Source organism: Pyxicephalus adspersus, chromosome 3 (assembly GCF_032062135.1).
Source record: "Pyxicephalus adspersus chromosome 3, UCB_Pads_2.0, whole genome shotgun sequence".
In the NCBI taxonomy this organism is placed as follows: domain Eukaryota; kingdom Metazoa; phylum Chordata; class Amphibia; order Anura; family Pyxicephalidae; genus Pyxicephalus; species Pyxicephalus adspersus.
Window position 1 is genome coordinate 96471528 of NC_092860.1, and position 18375 is coordinate 96489902.

General features: G+C 38.4%; 1 long non-coding RNA gene across 1 annotated transcript in view; it reads right to left on the reverse strand.

The window, feature by feature from the left end:
• Window positions 1-13008: 13008 nt before the first annotated feature.
• Window positions 13009-18375, reverse strand: part of LOC140326827 (uncharacterized) — a 9994-nt gene continuing 4627 nt past the window's right edge. The window contains exon 2 of the long non-coding RNA XR_011919932.1: window positions 13009-13958. This is a non-coding gene — a long non-coding RNA (uncharacterized lncRNA). The remainder of the gene's footprint in view (window positions 13959-18375) is intronic.

Below are 18375 nucleotides of genomic sequence, written 5' to 3' on the forward strand. Positions count from 1 at the left end.
TAATTCATTTTTAAGTATGTTGGGCACAATTCCCACTCTATACAGATTTGTTAAAGTGGAACTAAACCTAAAAAAACAGCAGACACCCTATTTTGCAGAAGGAACAGGATATGGTTCTGCTGAAATAAAACAAACATACCTGCCTGTTAAAAGGTTTTATCCCAGCGCATCAGTCCTCGCTCCAATAATGGCTCCAGCATCCTCACCTAGTCCTCTTCTGGATTTAAGACTTTTCAGACTCTTCAGTCATCTTGATTTGCCAGGTTGGAATTAGGTAACTCCCACACATGTGCACGGGAGTTTATTCATTGGTGGCTGCAAGCCAGGATTGCACATTGAGCTGTGCATGCGCAGTTCAGTGTAAATTGTACAAAAAATTGTAAACAGACAGGTAAGTTTGTTTTTTACAGGAAGGACACACCCTGTGAATTCTACAATAAAAAATGTCTGCTCACTATTTTATATATTTATATATTTATTTTATATAAAGTATAGTTTTGCAATAAACAAATCCTTCAAAAAATGAGTTTTACTTTGTGGATCTGTTGCAAAAGTTCTTTCCTGGAGATCCTGCCAGTACCAGCACTGTTTGTTTCAGGCTGACAAACCTAACCTGCTGTCTTGCAATTAGCAGCACCGTTGTCATCCTGTTGTGTGTGATCATTAAGTTGGCTGTTGTATAAGACAGGAACCCTAAATAATGTGCTTCAGACAACTGTATACAGTTGAAATGATGTCAAATATACTGAAAAACAAACTTCAGGTTTATATATTTTAAAATCTTTGTCACTGTGAAATTTAATTATTGATTGGCAGTCACCTGATGTTCAGCACACTGAAACAAATTTGATGCCAATCAGATGATTGGCATCAGATGATTTAATATCTCAGTAGAAAGGAAATGTAGACATGGGTGAATAAACCTACTAATGGGGAATGTAAAGCACAACTCAAGCCAAAAACCTTTTTCTATTTTTTTTTCTTTTGCATTGGGGAGAAGAAAAGTTAGAACATCTGGCAAGGTTTTATTGATGTTTATGCTCCTACTGGGGGGATTTCACCTGTGAGCACAGCAATGGAAAATTTTTCATAAGTGAACGTAGCACAATAGCACATTTTTAATACAATGCTTTAGTCTTAAGTACCTTATGTAGTATATATGAAAAGTCACAATATGCACTAAATATAATTGTGCATAAGCCAAGTTGTTGGTGACCCTAAACGGCCTCAGAAACTTCTCAGCTTATGTTCAGATCTTTCCAATTATTGGCTTATTGTCCCTGTGCTCCCTTTATGTGTATATTGCACTATTTATGTCTCTTCTCTGGAGGAGACACACATCAGGGTCTCTTGACGCTTTTTTTTGTCAACTGAGTGTAAGTTGAAGTGGGGAGAGCACAGGAGAGACGGACGGGTAAAATTATCATACTTACTCTTACACACATTTTCAAAACTGTACCTTACATATATTTTAGTGGACACAACAGCTTTATTATTCTTGTATTGGCACATCATGTTACATGGCATAGTCCTTTTGATAATTCATACACATAAATAAAAATTGCAGGATTCTTAACCAAACACCAGCTGAATACCAAGCAGGAATTGTTTTGCACCATGGTAATTAGGTAGACTCATGTATATATGATATATAATTAATTACTTTGCTATTATCTTCGGGGTTAATTCTCCCTATTATATTCTTTGATAGTTTCCTCTGTGAAACCTTCTGCTAATTTGTCAAAACCCTGAATGGAAATAAAATGGATAAAGTAAAAGGGCAGATTTAACATACATGCCTTAAATTATGCATTTAATTAGACTTCAGGGAGATTAAAATAAACATCTGTTTCTGTCCATTCCAAAATAAAATGTTAAAGATTGCATTTAATTACATATTTATTGCAAAATCACTTTGGCAGCTTTTCTAGCAACTTCTGCATTTCAGAATATCCCCAGTAGACGGTCTTTCCTCTTACTGTATTAAATTGCTGCGTAGGGCTTATGCTGAAAAAATGAAATTTTACAAAGAACAGCCCTGAATTTTAAGCAGTTATTAATTTGGGATGTGTGAAGTGGTGGTTAAGACACTTTATGTACACGGATAATAAGTATTCTGTGTCAGGGTGATTTGTGCCATTTTCTCCTACCTGTGCATTTTTTATGTTACTGGTGTGAATAATAACTAGTCTCCCACATGGCCAGGTAATGGCTATTACTGTCTCTATCCCACTATCCACAGCTAATCAGCAAGAATGAACCTCATAAATATTCCTCCATATACAAGTATCAGAGCACAGAACCATTTTGGGTGTTCTGTTGATTTTTTTACAATTCAGCATTAGTTAAAGTCTAGGAGCTTAAGAGACTGTTAAATGTGTGTATGTCTGGGTTTAGGCTGCAAGCACAATTGCATGATTTATTCTTCATAAGCATTTTAGATTTAGACTAATTTCCAGACTTGATAACTGCAAGACACATTCCCAGGACTAATACTCTCTTTAAAATAAAATATACTGTAAATAGATAGGAAAATGCCCAAAATTAGGGGCATTTCAAACCTATACATATATATATATATATATATATATATATATATATATATATAACTACGTAATGGAACTATGTAATGGAACAAAGCTTCTGGGGAAGTCTGTAGATTTTGCTATTTGCTATCACTAGGGTGTTTCCAAAACTCCAAAACCCACATATATACTCAAAGCAAACAGCATTTTTCTGTTTTACAACATCTCTATAACACAAATTGCCCTCATGAAAAAAAGCACAAAATATGATTTTTTACTGTTATTGTGTTTAGAGAGCTACCCAAATTTACCCTTGTCTCTGTATAAAAAGTCTTAAAGTTTGTTCATTAGACTGTTTTCTGAAATGTGTACATGTGTAAATTAAATTAAAACATGGCACCATTTTATTTAGTGTTTTTTTTTAAAGCATTACAAGTAGGATTAAAACTGAGCAGCAAAAAACTGCTAATCTTACTAATCATATTGGGCATTAAAAGTCCACCACAGATGATAATTGTAAGGGGCTATTATCAGGGATACAGCAAAGACTGCTTGCCACTAAAGATGATCACTGAAAGAGTTTGCATCAGTCTAAGTTTGTGGCTTTCAAGCAGAATCTCCAAATTTAGAAATGTCAGAGTTCCACCTTAGTTTCTATTTCAAAAAATCAATATAATGGTATTTTTTTTCAAACCATACTCCTAAATTGGCTTGGGGCCCTAACTGAATGGGAAATGGGGCACTGACTTGTGTGTGTCCCTTCTCTCCTCTAAATAAAAGGTCCACTAAAATCTGGTTTGCCAGAAAAGAAAAGGTTCCAAAATTCTGTAGATCCCTTCCATTTTGGCAACACCCAGACCCTGCTTATCCAAGCCTAACAGTGGCAAGAGCCATTGTTGGGGGAGAGAGCCTCATCCTCACAAAATATCTTTGTATTGTGGGTGTCTGTGGGTGTGGAATCTGAAATGCTCCTTTATTAGGGTAGGGCTCAGATATTCACCCCCTTAACCTGGGGACTGAGTATAGGGGTACAAATATATTTTTATAATATTTTTTTGTTGTTGGTATTTATTGTTTTGTTTTACTAATAGTTACCATTGCGGAATCCTGTGATTAGTACATATGTCGACAATGATCCACCCATCGTCAGCATCTTCAGATCCGGTGTCGGCTGATCTTCCCTCACGGGAAGCTGAACAGGAGCTGAAAAGCTTTTCTCATGCATTCAGCCAGGGCATCTGGGGACAGCTGTCTCAAGCGTGATTGGTTGAATGAAGACAATGAGGACATGATGAGTTTATGCTGTGTCATTATTTCATTATTGTACTTTAGTGTTGTGCGTTTATTTCTATGTTTTTATTGATCTTTTTTAGGGGAATGGGTAAGAAGTGATTTGTACCCTTGTATTCCTTCCCCAGGTTGAGGAAGTGGATATCTGGAGACCTCCAATTTTCAAATAAGCTCCCCACTCGCAAACCCCCAAGACACATGAAGCTCTCTTCCTGTACGATGGCCCTCACAGTTGGAGGTAGGTGGAGGGGAGGTCTAAATATTGCCAAATATTGATCTGTAGTTATCAGTTGTTACCAATAGAATTTGAACACACATGCCATATATTTGGATACTGAAGATGACATTCTAGTATTTTTCTGGTTTGCTGTTTTTTTAAGCACTACTATATCTGTAGAAGCGCTTTGTGTTTATCCAAACTGAGCAAATTAAACTGGCATCTATTGTGGGTGCTGATAGTGGGCAGGTAAACCTAGCATTGTTTGTATTATCTTTGGTATTGCACATTTGTTCTGTTAGGTTTAAATTACATAATCATATAACCATGTTTTAAATATTCATCATAAGTGATATATGCAATTGCTGTTATAATTAGTAACATTGTTTGAGCCAAGTTCTTATTTACCTCTTTTGAGATTCACATACACCTACCATGCTATATTGCTGTGTGAGTAACACAATTTTCCTAATAAAAGTTAAATATAGATGTGTTACCATCCCAATCGATTGGACTAACACACAAATACATATCCTGTTTGGTTTACACTACTGGTTCTGCATTTCTTGTTTTGAGTTCTGATACATTTTAGCTTTAACAGCAAATAGAAATTGTAACAATGATTTTACTTTTACCATTTATATGTCCTGTTATGTAATTGTAATGATTGAACAGTATAAAGTTGTTTTTTTTAATGTGATTTTGTTATTTTTTTAATAACATTTTTAGAATAACATTTAACTTAAGCAAGTAAATTGCAGTGGTGGTCTATGCTATATCTGAATGAGGAATATCATTTTTGCAATTGTTACAGGACTGCAGAACATCCCCTTATTGGAGACATATCCAACCATTTTAATGCTGATGTGGTTTAGTTGGAGGAGACAATAATTTTAAAATCACCTGTATGACATTGCTTTAATTCCCACATTAACCCACAACAAATTCTCTCAGTATACTAAATTAATAAACTAGCTGCCTGATAGATGGTTCTAAACAGCACAGCAAAATAAATAGGAAGTATGTTGGACCAGACTGTGATTGAATGCCATAAGCAGCAATGTCAAAAAAACAGTAAAGGGCTTTTTGCACGTGTTATTGCCAATTACAGTTAAGTGCATTACATAAAAAATATGAAGACTGTTGGATTCTGTGCACTTGTTTCCTTTTTACTTTTGAGTCCAAAAAACTGTTTTATGCTGATGTGTCAGAGCCCATTTTCACTGTTGTGTTGCAGTAATACTCACATGCTGGGCAGCGATGCAGTTCATTCTAAAACCTGTTTGTCATAATGCAAAGTAACAAATTGCAATGCCATGCATTGTGGTGCACTGCTTTGCGATAGTGATCCATCCTAGTGATGCATCCTTAGTATATAAATACAAGAATATACATGAAAAATCCAAGAAATTACTAGTTTAAAAAACTGAACCCTTTCCAGAAGTAGTAGTAGCATGTAGATAATTTGATCCCACTTGGCGGAAAACAAATCTCCTTAGTGATAAAATGTTTTCACAGTTAATGTAGATCTGTCACTACAGTACACATACGAAGCTTAAAATAAGAACCTTTAATAAGAATATTAAGGACACAGGACACTAAAAATAAGAATTTTAAAAAAAATAAGAACCTTTGTGGTATCAGTAGTCAGCCTGGCACATCATTGTATGATGAAGTAGTTTATCAGGAAACCAATAACAACCTGTTATGTTGTCCATGAGATAATGTAAAAATAAACTAGAAGACTGGACAAATCCCTCTGTAATACTACATTGTTTCCCCAAACCTTTCTCAGCTAAATCCTCTTCCAGGTCCGACCTTCTTAGAGGCATGCATCTGATGTGCACGGAATCACACAATTTATGGATACAGACAAAGGTGAAAAATGACAATCATGACAGTAGAAAACATTTTGCAATTTTCTGCTTTTCTTTGCTCATCACTAGCCGTGGCCATTGCTGACAGCACGGTCAACTTTTTAAATCAAAACCTTCATTTCAAGTGCTCTAAGTCTTACTCTTCATCAGATTGCAAGTATTGGAAATTTTCAGTAGCACTTCATCCTACATTTACAAAAGAAGATGTGCTATGGGGACCTAGGAGAGATTTAGAGTTTAAAAAGATAAAAGCGCCTGGTAATAAAAGAACATTGGGTAAGTGGAATGAAAACAGGTCATAGTCTAAGTCTCAAAAGCATCATCCTGCTGTAAAAGCAAAGGTGAACAAGCAAGGTTAGATTCTCCAAATTTCACACATAATATTTCACTTTCTCAGCAAGAATTTGAAGGTTCCTGGGCTAAAACAAGAATAACACAAGGCAACAAAAACATTTCTTATAATCATAGACCAAAATACACTTTTCCAAATCCGATTTGCAACACTGATTTAAGGTCCACTTTTATTATCTTTCCAGTATAATCAACTTTTTTTTCACTGTGTTCCGCATCAGCTTCTACAGAAGCAAATATATCATGCAGTGGTACATGAACAGGCAATGAATCATTATGAAGAACAGGTCTGATTGCAGAATCCAGGCTGAGATATACAATTTAGTGCTTAGTTTTAGCTGAGAATCCACTTCATGCAGCATAAATAGCAATCATTTAAATCAGTAGTGCCCAACCTTTTTTCATCTGAGGGCCACTGTTGACATTGAGATAAAACTTGCGGGGCACAATCCAAACAAACATTAAAGATGTATGTTTAAATCTGGAATAGTTTTAATTTAAAATTAAATTAAATTGAAATGCTTTTTAGTTACCGTGACATACATGTACTAAATAAAAGAGATGACAAATCAAGAATTTGTGCACTCACCATCAAATGCAAATTTCGTTAATGATACAAACTTTTTTGGAGTAAGTTATCATACAGTGCTTGCCGGTCATTTACTGATCTCTGCTCACCATTCCTGTACCCCAAAATCTCTGCAATGGATACTTCCAGAGAAAAGCAAATAATGTGACAGATAGCCAAGTGGTACAAGTTCTTACTACTACATTTTCAAGGCCCTTAATCTCCTTGTTCCTGAGAAATTAGGGTTCACAGAAGGTAAGTGGTCAGTTATGTGTGACAGGGTAGCACAATATGACAGGTATAGTTTTTTATATCTTGTGATGGTGAAATGTTAGGGGTAGTTAGCCACAAGAGTCCCCACTCGCAGTTACGTTTCCCTTTTCTTACAGAAAAATTAGGGTTCATGGAGAGTAAGGGTTAGCTATGTGTGACAAGGTAGCGTGATATGATAGGTATAACATTTTATTGGGAGGGGGGCAGCAAAAGGCATTTCCTACTGCCTTCCACATTTTCAGTTGCCAACATCCCTCTGTTCCAGAGAAATTGAAGGTTACCAAAGGTAAGTGGTCAGCTTTGTGTAACAGGCACCCCACCAGCCGCTCGGTCCCTTTACAGATTTGACTCCAGGCGACAGTGAGCGGAACTTAGCGTCTCTCCCTAGGCAGGGTTCCATGGCATGAGGAAGGGGTAACCACACCACAACCTCACTGCCAGTCTGAATACAGTCCTGAAGTTCTGTGAACAAGCAAGAATATATTTGGGGCACCACAGCACAGAGTGAATTGACACTAACCTAATGATGATTGCCATGCAAGTGGGACCCGGGGGTCCCTAACATGCAAACTTCATTTTGAGACCCTGAATTGAAATACCCCACCCTTAATCTGAAAATATCTCTGCTTGTTATTAGGAATTTATGCTTGTGACCCTGTATCTGGCAACTTGTTATGTTTAGGGGGCTGAAATTTGGTTTAGTAACAGCTCTCAGGATCCCCTGTGTACCCTTAAAATATCACAGAAACCCACACAGTACACGCCTACTACAAAGCTAGGAGATTCCCTGTACACACACACACGGGCCACATATTATTTATTTGACGACAGAGGCTGCGGGCCTGGACCTGAACATGGCCGCAATTGGCCAACAGACCGGACTTAGGACATGCCTGGTGTAGGGGATATGAAGGTTTATACGTGGGGATAATGACAGCAGCATGGACACAGACACAGCTCTAATGCTGCTGCTGCTGCTGGGATTGTCTCACAGTACAAGGTGGGTGGGGAGCAGCCACAGCTGATTGCCAGGTCCATAGTACCTCTCCTGGTAGCACGATCTCATAGAGAAGCAGAGGAGATGTGCGCACCCCATCCCCTGCAAAACAACAAGCAGAATGGGAATGAGGAGAGGGCCGGGATCTGGCAGCTCCGCAGGCAGGCACCCTTTATTAAGATGGTCTTGTGGTTCCCTCCACACCATTGGGATTGCAAATTATATCTCTGTCTTTTGCAGATTTAGCCAGTCACGCAGTCTGTTGGAACAACTGGTACAGATGACATGTGGAGCCCAAGATTTATTCTGGTCACCAAGTGGACAGCTGAAGTATAAATTGTTTAGCATTTTAAGATTATAATTGGGTAATCTTGTGCCTTGTGAAAGAACCACACACATAGCAAAAAATTGGATTAATATAATTTCTAGGAATGATAAGAAACCTAAATTAATCACAGTTAATGATGTCTGTAACCCAAAGGCTAATACAATTGCCTTGAATCTTGTATCCATTTAGGGAAATGATTCCAAATATCATGAAATATATAATTACTTTCATTAAAAAAACTAGACGTGCTAATGAAAAAATAAATGAAGATCAGCAAATCAGAAAATACTACAAAATCAACTCAAATTATGAAAATGACCTGTTCACTTGTGTAATCAATGTGTCACAAAGTAATAACATTCATGGTATTTCAAAACAATGCTGTCCTTTGGTATTGCAACTTTGTAGAATTTTTGCTCAACAACAGTAAAGTACTGTAAAATATTATTCGAAATTACACTTTACAATTTGTATGCAAAAGATTGAGAGATTGACAGAGGCACTGAAAGCATAACAGCCTAGCTCTTATCGATGTGTTGTTATATGAAACAAAACATTATAGTCTTATGTTAAAATAATCTTTTGAAAAATTGAAAAGAATACACATTCTGTTTCCTTCTCAATATCAATAAAAGTAAACACATTTATATTTTTTAAAAAGATAAACTTTATTATGCCAATTTTTTATTGTCCCTGGTTCCTCCTCCTCATTATTATGCTAATTATTTTTTTGTTATTTAAACCTATCCATTTTGATTGCATATTTTATTTTTGAGCCAGTTATAACATCACTTTGTGCTTATGCTTCTGTATGCATTCTAAACAGAACTGGAGAGATAGATGGAGATAGATGTGTCTGGTGGATAGGGCCAACAGGGTGCTAAAAAGAGCTCCCTGAAAACATTTCGGCACCCTACCCCAGTACACCTCTTAAGAGCTCTCAGTTCTGATGCAAGCAGTGGGCTACTAGAGAAATACTTGTAGAATAAATTTGCATGCAAACTGACTTCTTTAACATTCACGTATGATGCTTAGCCTCAAGGATTAAATGGACTAAAATCCAATAAATGAACAGATGGGCCAGGGACAGTTGGAGAGAAAAGGGATAAATTATGCTGCATGTCTATTAACCAGGAAATTATGTGCACTCTAATACTGGAGAAGATAGACTCAATTCTGGAACATGTGGAGAATCAAACGCGAGGCATTCCTATCATCACTCAGGCATCTCCCATCCCCCAACCTAACCTTATCCACATTAAAGTTCCTAAGGGGCAAAAAATCCACAATAAACTTCCTAGGGGGCAAAAGAGAAAAATGTCTACATACTCACCCTGTCAGATTTTTTCACATTTTGCTGCATCCTTTATCACCTGCCTCCAGCCCTGGCTTTCCACAATGCTTGCTTGTCTACCTTGTCCAGAGGTGTCCCCTCCACAACCCACTGACTGGGGAGTAGACACACTCAAAAGTCCCCCAACACTGACAAAATCCTGCTACTCTGCTGACCCCTGCCCGAAGCACACCACTGGTGCTGGTGCCCCCTCAGATCCCTGGCCAAATTGCTCTAAATGCTCCAGCAGACCCTCCAGTAGTCCACCAGCCTCTCTGCTCAACTTCCCCTGTGCTACACACTGCCCTGGATCCCTGACACATCCACCACTCTGTCCCTCTCCAGTCCCATAGTCTCCTGTCTTGATCTTCCCACAAATGCACCCCTGATTAGAGCAGCCACCCCCTCCAGCCCTGAGGTTACCTGGTGAGTCTCACCAGGCTGCAGCCACAGCTCCTCCATGTCCCTCATCATGTTCCAGGATCTCTGCAGCATCCACCTGCTTGTCTCCAAGGCCAGCCGCCACATTTCCTCCTCCATCATAGATCTGCCATTAGATTGTCATCCACAGCCGATTGCCGTTAGATTAGATGTCATCCACAGCGTGGCACTTCCACACTGCCAGGCCTCTAGCACTCACATCCACTGCCACTTGGGGCCTTGTTTGCAAGGGGCTTCCCTCCAGGACCTGGTAATTGTGTCGGGTTACTGGTCAGCAACTGCGACCACCCTGCTTCTACGCTGGATTGCCTCTTTGACCAGAGCCTCACCTGCTTAATCAGCTGCTGCCCTGTGGGTCCTGTCTGGGCTGAGGATTTTTGCAAAGCCACAACCCCGAAGAAGGAGAGGGACAGGGAAGGCCCCTTGTTGGACTCATAATGCAACTCTGGACCCTGGGGGTGTCTGTAGGGCTTAAGCACAGCAGCAGACCCCACAAAAGTTCCTCCACCAAGGCCATATCCTGATTCAATTTTTTTTTGTCTGTCCCTGTCCAGGCATAAAACTTTCACCTTCCACCTCTTGGCTCCAACTACCAACTTATTTCCATCCACCACTTCAAATTCCCGCCAACTCCACCCACTTGTTTGACCCTGACCTATCAGCTAAGCCTTGCTTCCTCCACTCTCTTCCTAATTAACCCTTCCACTCCCGCCACCCCCTCTTCACCCTTTAATGTAGCCCCTTCACTTATTGCTTTCTTCCATTCTTTAGTTATACTGAGAAGAAAACAGTCACAGTTTACAGTTTCTTTCTATGTTAGACATCAAGTACTAAGGACCAATCTTGGATTTTTTGTATACTTTGCACATTCAGGCTCCACAGTGCATTCACTTGCAGAGGGCTTTGCGGGTGTGGAGGTTCTCACAAGCATTAGATTGCTGGCGCCCTATGGTGATTAAGGTTCAAAAAGGGTTTGCAAAAAAGTTGCAAAAAGGAGGCTTGAGGTATGGTGGTATGATGTTCTAAAAATGGTTAGAGATTTTACTTACAGAAAAGTGTAAAATTGAAAGGGACAAGGAGCCAGATGTAATTTGTCCCTGAAGCAGTACATAGAAGCTGGGGGCCTAGATAATTGAAAGAGTGGTTTCTGTATGAATAGCTATGAAGTGCCTTCATGGACCTTGGCCCAGGAGAATTTTCATTTGTAAAGTATGACAATGTTATACTTATTAGTATAATTTTGTTAATATTGTACTTAATATGGTTATAATAAAGGGATGTTGTGGCCAATTTTGTACTAATAGGTGATTAGTATTGTGTTTATTTGGGGACAAAGGGCCATGGGGTGGCTGCGGGTGGTTTGAAGAAGTTCAGGAGAGTAATCTGCTCTGATCTGCTCTGTCCTAGTCAAGTTAGGTCCAGAGCAAAATAGAAAGAAGCAATAGGTGAAGGGGCTCCACATGGGGGGGGTTTGGTGGTTGCGGGAGTGGAAGGGTAAATTTGAAAGTGAAGGAAGAAGGGCGAAGGAAGTAAGACTTACCTGGTAGGTTGGGGTCAGGCTGGTGGGTGGAGTTGGCAGGAGTTTGAAACAGTAGGTGAGAGTAAGTAGTCAGTTGGAGATGATAGGTGTGAGAGGTGGAAGGGGAAGGTTTTACTCACACCCCCTCCCTTTGTGTCTTCACATTTAGATGCCTTTGTTGGTTCCGGACAAGCAACAAGGGAGTATGTCAATGAAGGGATGTTGTTGGGACTGGTAGGTTCATATATATAAGTGGTATTTGCACAATAAAAACTTGCAGTGATTGAAAGTGATAATGATCAAATGGGTCTATACTTGCTTCTTTCAGGCAAGGTAAGACCATTCTTAGTGTTCTAGATCTGTGCTGTTTTATACAATTTGAAATTTTTTTGGCAGACTAAATTGCTTTGCCTGAAAATTAAAGATAACATTTTGAGTAAGTCAGAATGAAAAATCCCGTTTGCAAATGAAGTGTGTGACAGCTTCATACTGCTAAAATTTTAGTTGAGTCTTTAGGTTTTGTGAATTTGGTAATGTTTGATAACAAAATTATCAGCAGTATGGTTTTATGAATATTTTTGAAAAAACATTTTACTGTCATTTACAGAGAAAAGTATGCTAAGTTACTATTATATAGTAAAAGAAAACCCACATAGAACTAAATGTCAACATGTACTACTGTTTACTTTTTTTATCTTATACTGTACAGGCAGTTACAAACACGGTACTGTAGGTTTGTTCAGGTACATTTTTTTATTGAATGAAACGTGCACAGATGTTTGTCTTAACTTATTATTTAATTTTACCTTTATGTACATGGTTAAACACCAGTTCAACCCTAAATGTTCTTGGTAAAAGATGATGGACTTGTTGTAGAGGATGGGAAAGCCACAGGAATTCAAATCATTGGAAAATAGGGAGAGATGTATATTCTCTCTAAGGTCTGTACAGTATAGACAATATCTCATCATCAAGAATGAAAACAAAAAGTGTAAATTTAAAGTATATTTGTAAATCCACAAAGTGGGCCAGATTTAGCTAAGGACTCCTAGACAAACTACAGGCTTATGCGTCAGCAGCAGCAAAACCCATAACCTTGGCAACATCTTCTTAACCCACTGTAGGGCAAGAAGGCACAGCCTGCAGGGGTGACAACTCTTCATGAGCAGTGCAGCACTGTTGCTACACCATCACAGGGAACTGTAATAGGTGGACTACGCTGGCAGAACTATCAGGTATTTGTGGGGCATTGCAGGAGAACAAAGAAAAAAATGTACATGTAGATATAATTCAGTGCTTAAGTACATACTGTATTTTTAATATTTATTTTCCCGGAAAGTTACTGCAATAGAAACAAGGAAAAAAAGGAAAAGCATTATATCTCAAAGGAGAATATTCATTATACTACTTTAGTAGTTGCCAAGCCAATTGAACAGATTTGGATAAAGAGAAAATAAAGAGTGGCTTTTTATGGCAGACTAATAGTTAAAACCTTTAAAATCATTTTTAAACAATATAAGAAAGAGATATGATACACAAAATATCTATTAGCTACAAAATGAAGTTAAACCTCTCTCAGGGACTTGTCATTAACATAAATATAGAATTAGGGCTAATTACATATCATTGGAATCCCCTGAGGAAGCCCACAGGGGCTAAACACATCGGGATTGAGACTGTAAATAAGGAGTATGCTGACTGGAGTGGAGACAGCAATCAAAAAGAACATATCAAAAAGTTAACATATCCTGAGTACTATGCATATCGGATAAGCAAAAACTAGAACTAATATATACTTCTTTGGCAAGAGGTTCCCATGTGTTACCCTGGAAATCAGTCCAATCACTATACTTAAGTAATCACTGGTGCATAGACAGGGTAGAGTAATTCTTTAGGTTATGGCTTGTTTGGGGACAAACGAAGGGCAAGTCTTGAGGGTGACAGTGGCAGGTTGTTGTGACCCATACAAGACTGAATATGACCATCACGGCTCCAAAACTGCAGACAAGCAACGGGGCTGGTACTCGTGGATCAAGAAGCATCATCCTGGCGCTGGATTGGTGGTGCTTTTTCACTCTTGAAGCGTGTATCCAGGTGGGTCCTCCACTGATCAGCACAGCTGTTCTTGTGATGGATTGCACAATGTCAGGAGGTCCAAAGGGCGGATCCAAGGATTTGTGCTTGTGCAGAGCTTTGACCAACATTACGTCTCCGGGCTTGAATGGGTGCGTCAGTTGATCTGTAGAGAGAGGAAAAGAAAGAGAGATATCTCCGTAGTTGCTGTTCAATTTTCAATAAGTTTAGCTACATATTGGTCTTGGATTTGTTGGAGATCCCCAGGTAATAAAATTAAAGGGTCTTTAGCCCAGGGGGTGGGAAAAGGTCTTCCCATTAAAATTTCAAAAGATGACAGCTTAATAACCAGGTTAGGTATCATTCTTATTTCTGCTAGTACGGCTGGTAGTTATTGGTCCCACCTATGGATTGTCCCTCCAGTTGCTTTTCTAAGTTTGTATTACAATCTCCTATTCATCTTTTCTACTACTCCAGCACTCTGAGGGTGATATGGGATGTGAAACTTCCATTCTATGTTCATCATTTTTGAAATCTCCTGTGTGATTTTAGAAGTGAAAGGAGTGCCATTGTCTGAGTTTATTCTTACTGGGCATCCAAATCTGAGGATGAGCTCCTTGCATAGTATTTTAGCTACTGTCCTTGCATTTTCTTTCCTGACTACAAAAGCTTCTACCCATCTGCTGAATCTGTGGGTAAGTCAACAAAACCCTGGGGCAAGTGGCACCAGGTATAATGTTGTCCCTTGAAAATAAAAGCCATAAGCGGCTGAGTCACAGGTGACAATGGTATGTAGAAAAATGCCTTGGCCAAAACAATAACACTGTAAAATTGGGTCTCTGGCGGTACTGCTGTAAGGATGGTACTAAGATCTGACATGACCAGTGTTAGGGGTGTGATCAGCTCATTGATGGCTCTGAGATCCTGTGTAAAAGTTCTCTTAAGTATGGCTTGGTGGCAGAAAGATTGAATCATGGGTGCTAAGGAATCTTCCTTGCCTTTATTTAAAGGGTACTGCTTTTGGTATATTGGTGTATGTGGTTTTGTAAGTGCTGTAAATGGGGTGAAGTCCAGGAATCCCATGTCATATGGTCCGGTGGACCAGGTGTTGTCGGGAACTGGAAAATCCAATAAGGGCAGTTGCAAGGTTGTACTGACATAAATCCCTCCGTTTGGGTCAACAACCACAGACATTCCCAGAGATCCCATCAGACCTCTCTCTAACAGGTTAACTGGACAACTAGGTAATACCTTGAATGAGTGATGTGTAATGTATTCTCCATGTACTGTACATATGGGAATGTGAGGTATGCGTTTTGTAGGGGGTGATGACTATTCCCACAGAATAGTTGGACCTGACCAGGATCGCAGGACAGATCACGTCGCTCCTTTATCTACTAAGAAGTATGTCAGGAATTGTCCTACTTCTAATGTGATTATTGGGTTTTCATCAGCCTGGTCAGAGATCTGTAACAAAGTGGTGGTGGAGTCCCTGTACATGGGGCTTGGACGACTTAGGCAGCTCAAAACATCCTGCAGCATCCTTTGTCAATAATTGGGCAAAAATGTTTGGGGCATCTAAAGTGCTCCAGTTGTCAATAATCATCTTGGCAGTGCGCCCATGTTCAGGAATCATTCCATTATTCAGTGACTGAGTAAATACTATACTCAGATCTCCTCCTAATCCTAAACCTGCTTCTTCCTTCCACACTTTCCTAAACCTTCTAGCATAATCATTTATAGTTTCTCCTGGCTTTTGCTTGCATGCTAATGCAGTGGCCATGGATTTCTTATCACCCTGTAATCTTTCAAACTCAGTGTTTAATTCTTCCTATAACGTTTTATAGTCTGCTTCAGTTATAAGGGGATAATCATTTACATTTGTTTGTGCAGGAACTGGGATGGCCAGGGTTGGTATGTTGCTTGATTGGAAAGGCACATCCCCAATATACAACTGATATGAAATTTAGAGAAAGATCCCTCAAGTGGGAATGGATCGGGACATTTTAAGTTCTCTGTTCCATTTTTCAGGTGTAATGTAAAGGGGTCAGTGTAATAATTTCCTGCTGTACAGTTAACATTATAGGGGGCATCCCTGTTGTCAGGTTTCTAGCACACTTTTATATGCTTTTTTACATGTTTTTTATAGGGGTCTTTAGGTTCCTCTAAGTTATTCCCCTTACCTTGGGAATTTCCCATAGTTGCAGTATAAATTACAGTATAAATATCAGACGGTTGTACAGAGTTATTGTTAGTTCAGTTAGTTCAGCAGGTAGCTGCAGTGCTCGCTGACATCCTTTTCCCAGGACTGCTTACCAAATGCAGCTTAGGTCACAATACTGCTTGCCCGAGGCAACCACAGCAGTGAGGATTGACCCAACCTCACCTTGGCAACCAGATTAGTACACAAACTTATCTTATATACAATATTTCTTACACTTCTATATCATGCACCAAAATTCTTATACTCTATACATTAAAACAGAGGGCACGAGTGTGCACATATTCAATAAAAGATTTCCCAAATTTTCCTAACTAAGGACCCAGTCCTTCTATGAGGGAGTCTACACTGCCACAGTACTTAGGTTCGAAAGATACTTACAGGGACCCAGGGGAGGGCAGAGGTAGAAAAGAAAATATCTACTTACCCGATCCTGGTCTTTTTAAGGTAGGTAGATATCCCACTTCTAAAACCAAACTGTTAAGGCGATTTCTTGCTGATCCCAGATCAATTTATCCCTCTCTATCGTGACCTCTGTTTTCAACGAGTTGTGAGCAGTGAAAAACACACAAGCAGCTCAAGCATGTAGTTATATCACTTCTTCTCAAATCTTTATTATCACATTGCAGTTTATATAGTCAGACAACAAGGTGGAAGACACTTAGTAGTTAGTCAATAACAAGAAACTTAATTAACAACTTCACTGAGCAGGATGTTTCAAGGTAAGACGCTTCAAGGTAAGAATGGGGCAAATATTGACCTACTGATAAGGAGGTTAGAACTAGTTTCCACACAACTCAATTATCTGCAAAATATAGCAAAAAACACAAAAACAACTTAAATTCAAAACTCAGAAAAATTATATTCCTTACAACGGCTTAAACCCTCCTATACAGGAGTAATTTTGTATTCCTATAAAGATTGATGTATTTCCTTGTTGTAGTTGGAATCTCTGTGCTTTAACTGCTAAGCATGTGATTTTCTCAGTTGCAACAATAAATGATCTTAATTAGGATATGATGTCTCATCTCTGATGGTGCTCATCTCAGAACCAGACAGGAATATATCTCAGTAAAGAAAATTATGCATTTATTACTATATATTTCAAAATGTTTTAACACATCAGCAACTACGTTCATGTGCCGTGATCTGCTGGTATATACATTGCTGGTGTAGTCAATAGAAAATTGGATATTTTGACTTATTGATTTAGGTATACAGTTTTATGTTTTTTTTCTGCTTGTACAGAACAGTAAATATTTGTAAAAGAAGGAGCTATTCCTTCATTTGTTTTAAAAGTTTTTAGTCAGTAGTTCTTTCTTACTATTGTTGTTCAGATTTGAGAAACAAAATTTGGTTCCATTCCTTAGGAACCAAATAACAGCATTATTCAAGATAACTTCCAGTGGTAATCGAGTAGCATGGAACCCTTCTTAATAATCACCTTGATAATTTTGATAATCACCAGGCATGTTTTATGTGTATAGATACATGAGCCATGGCTGTTTACTTTGCCAACCAAGGTAAACTTTATTTCAGATGTGGATACTGTGTGTACATTTTTTTGCCCTAGGCAAATTGGCCCAATACTTCACTGACATAAAACAAGTATTTAGATCAGAAGTTCTGACTTCAGGTTCCTTTACCTGTTCAAACAAATCAACTGGAGCATAGCTTAATTTCCCACTTCTTTTACACATGAATTATATAATATTATGCCATCTTAACTGTCCTTGAATTTACTTGTTTTTTTAGCAAATAAATGTATGCTAAGAGTGTCAGAATGATTGCATACCAATGCAGATATCGTATAATTTATCAGACTTTTATACACAATTTGTGCAATAGCATTTTTATCCAGACAGCTGTTGAAATGTAGACATGCTTGCAGAAATTCTAAGTAGTGTTCTGCTGAACTGTGCAGTAATTACTCTCTGTCTACTTAGGAAAACTTTTAATACTAGTTTGTAAACGTTTATTTTTTTTTTCATATTCAGCTTGTGAATTGTTTTTTTTTTCTAAATGTAAAAAATACTTGATGTGATTTGTAAAAAATATATAAATGACAATATTTAGGATAAAAGATGTAAAGATTTTCCTGTTTATGCCATCTAGATCGCTACATGCAAAAGAGAATTTAGGCATATGTTTAAATCTATTTATACTCATCCATCATCCTGTAGCTAATAATGCATAAATTACTAGGCCATATTTCCCATGTGACACCTGGTGAACTTGGGATCAAGGAATTCCTGCATTTTTTGTTTCATCTGATTTAGCTTCTCGAGGCTGAGCTGAGACTTACTAAAGGTGTTTATACTTCATGTGAATGATGCATGTATACCTAAAAGTATCCAAGATA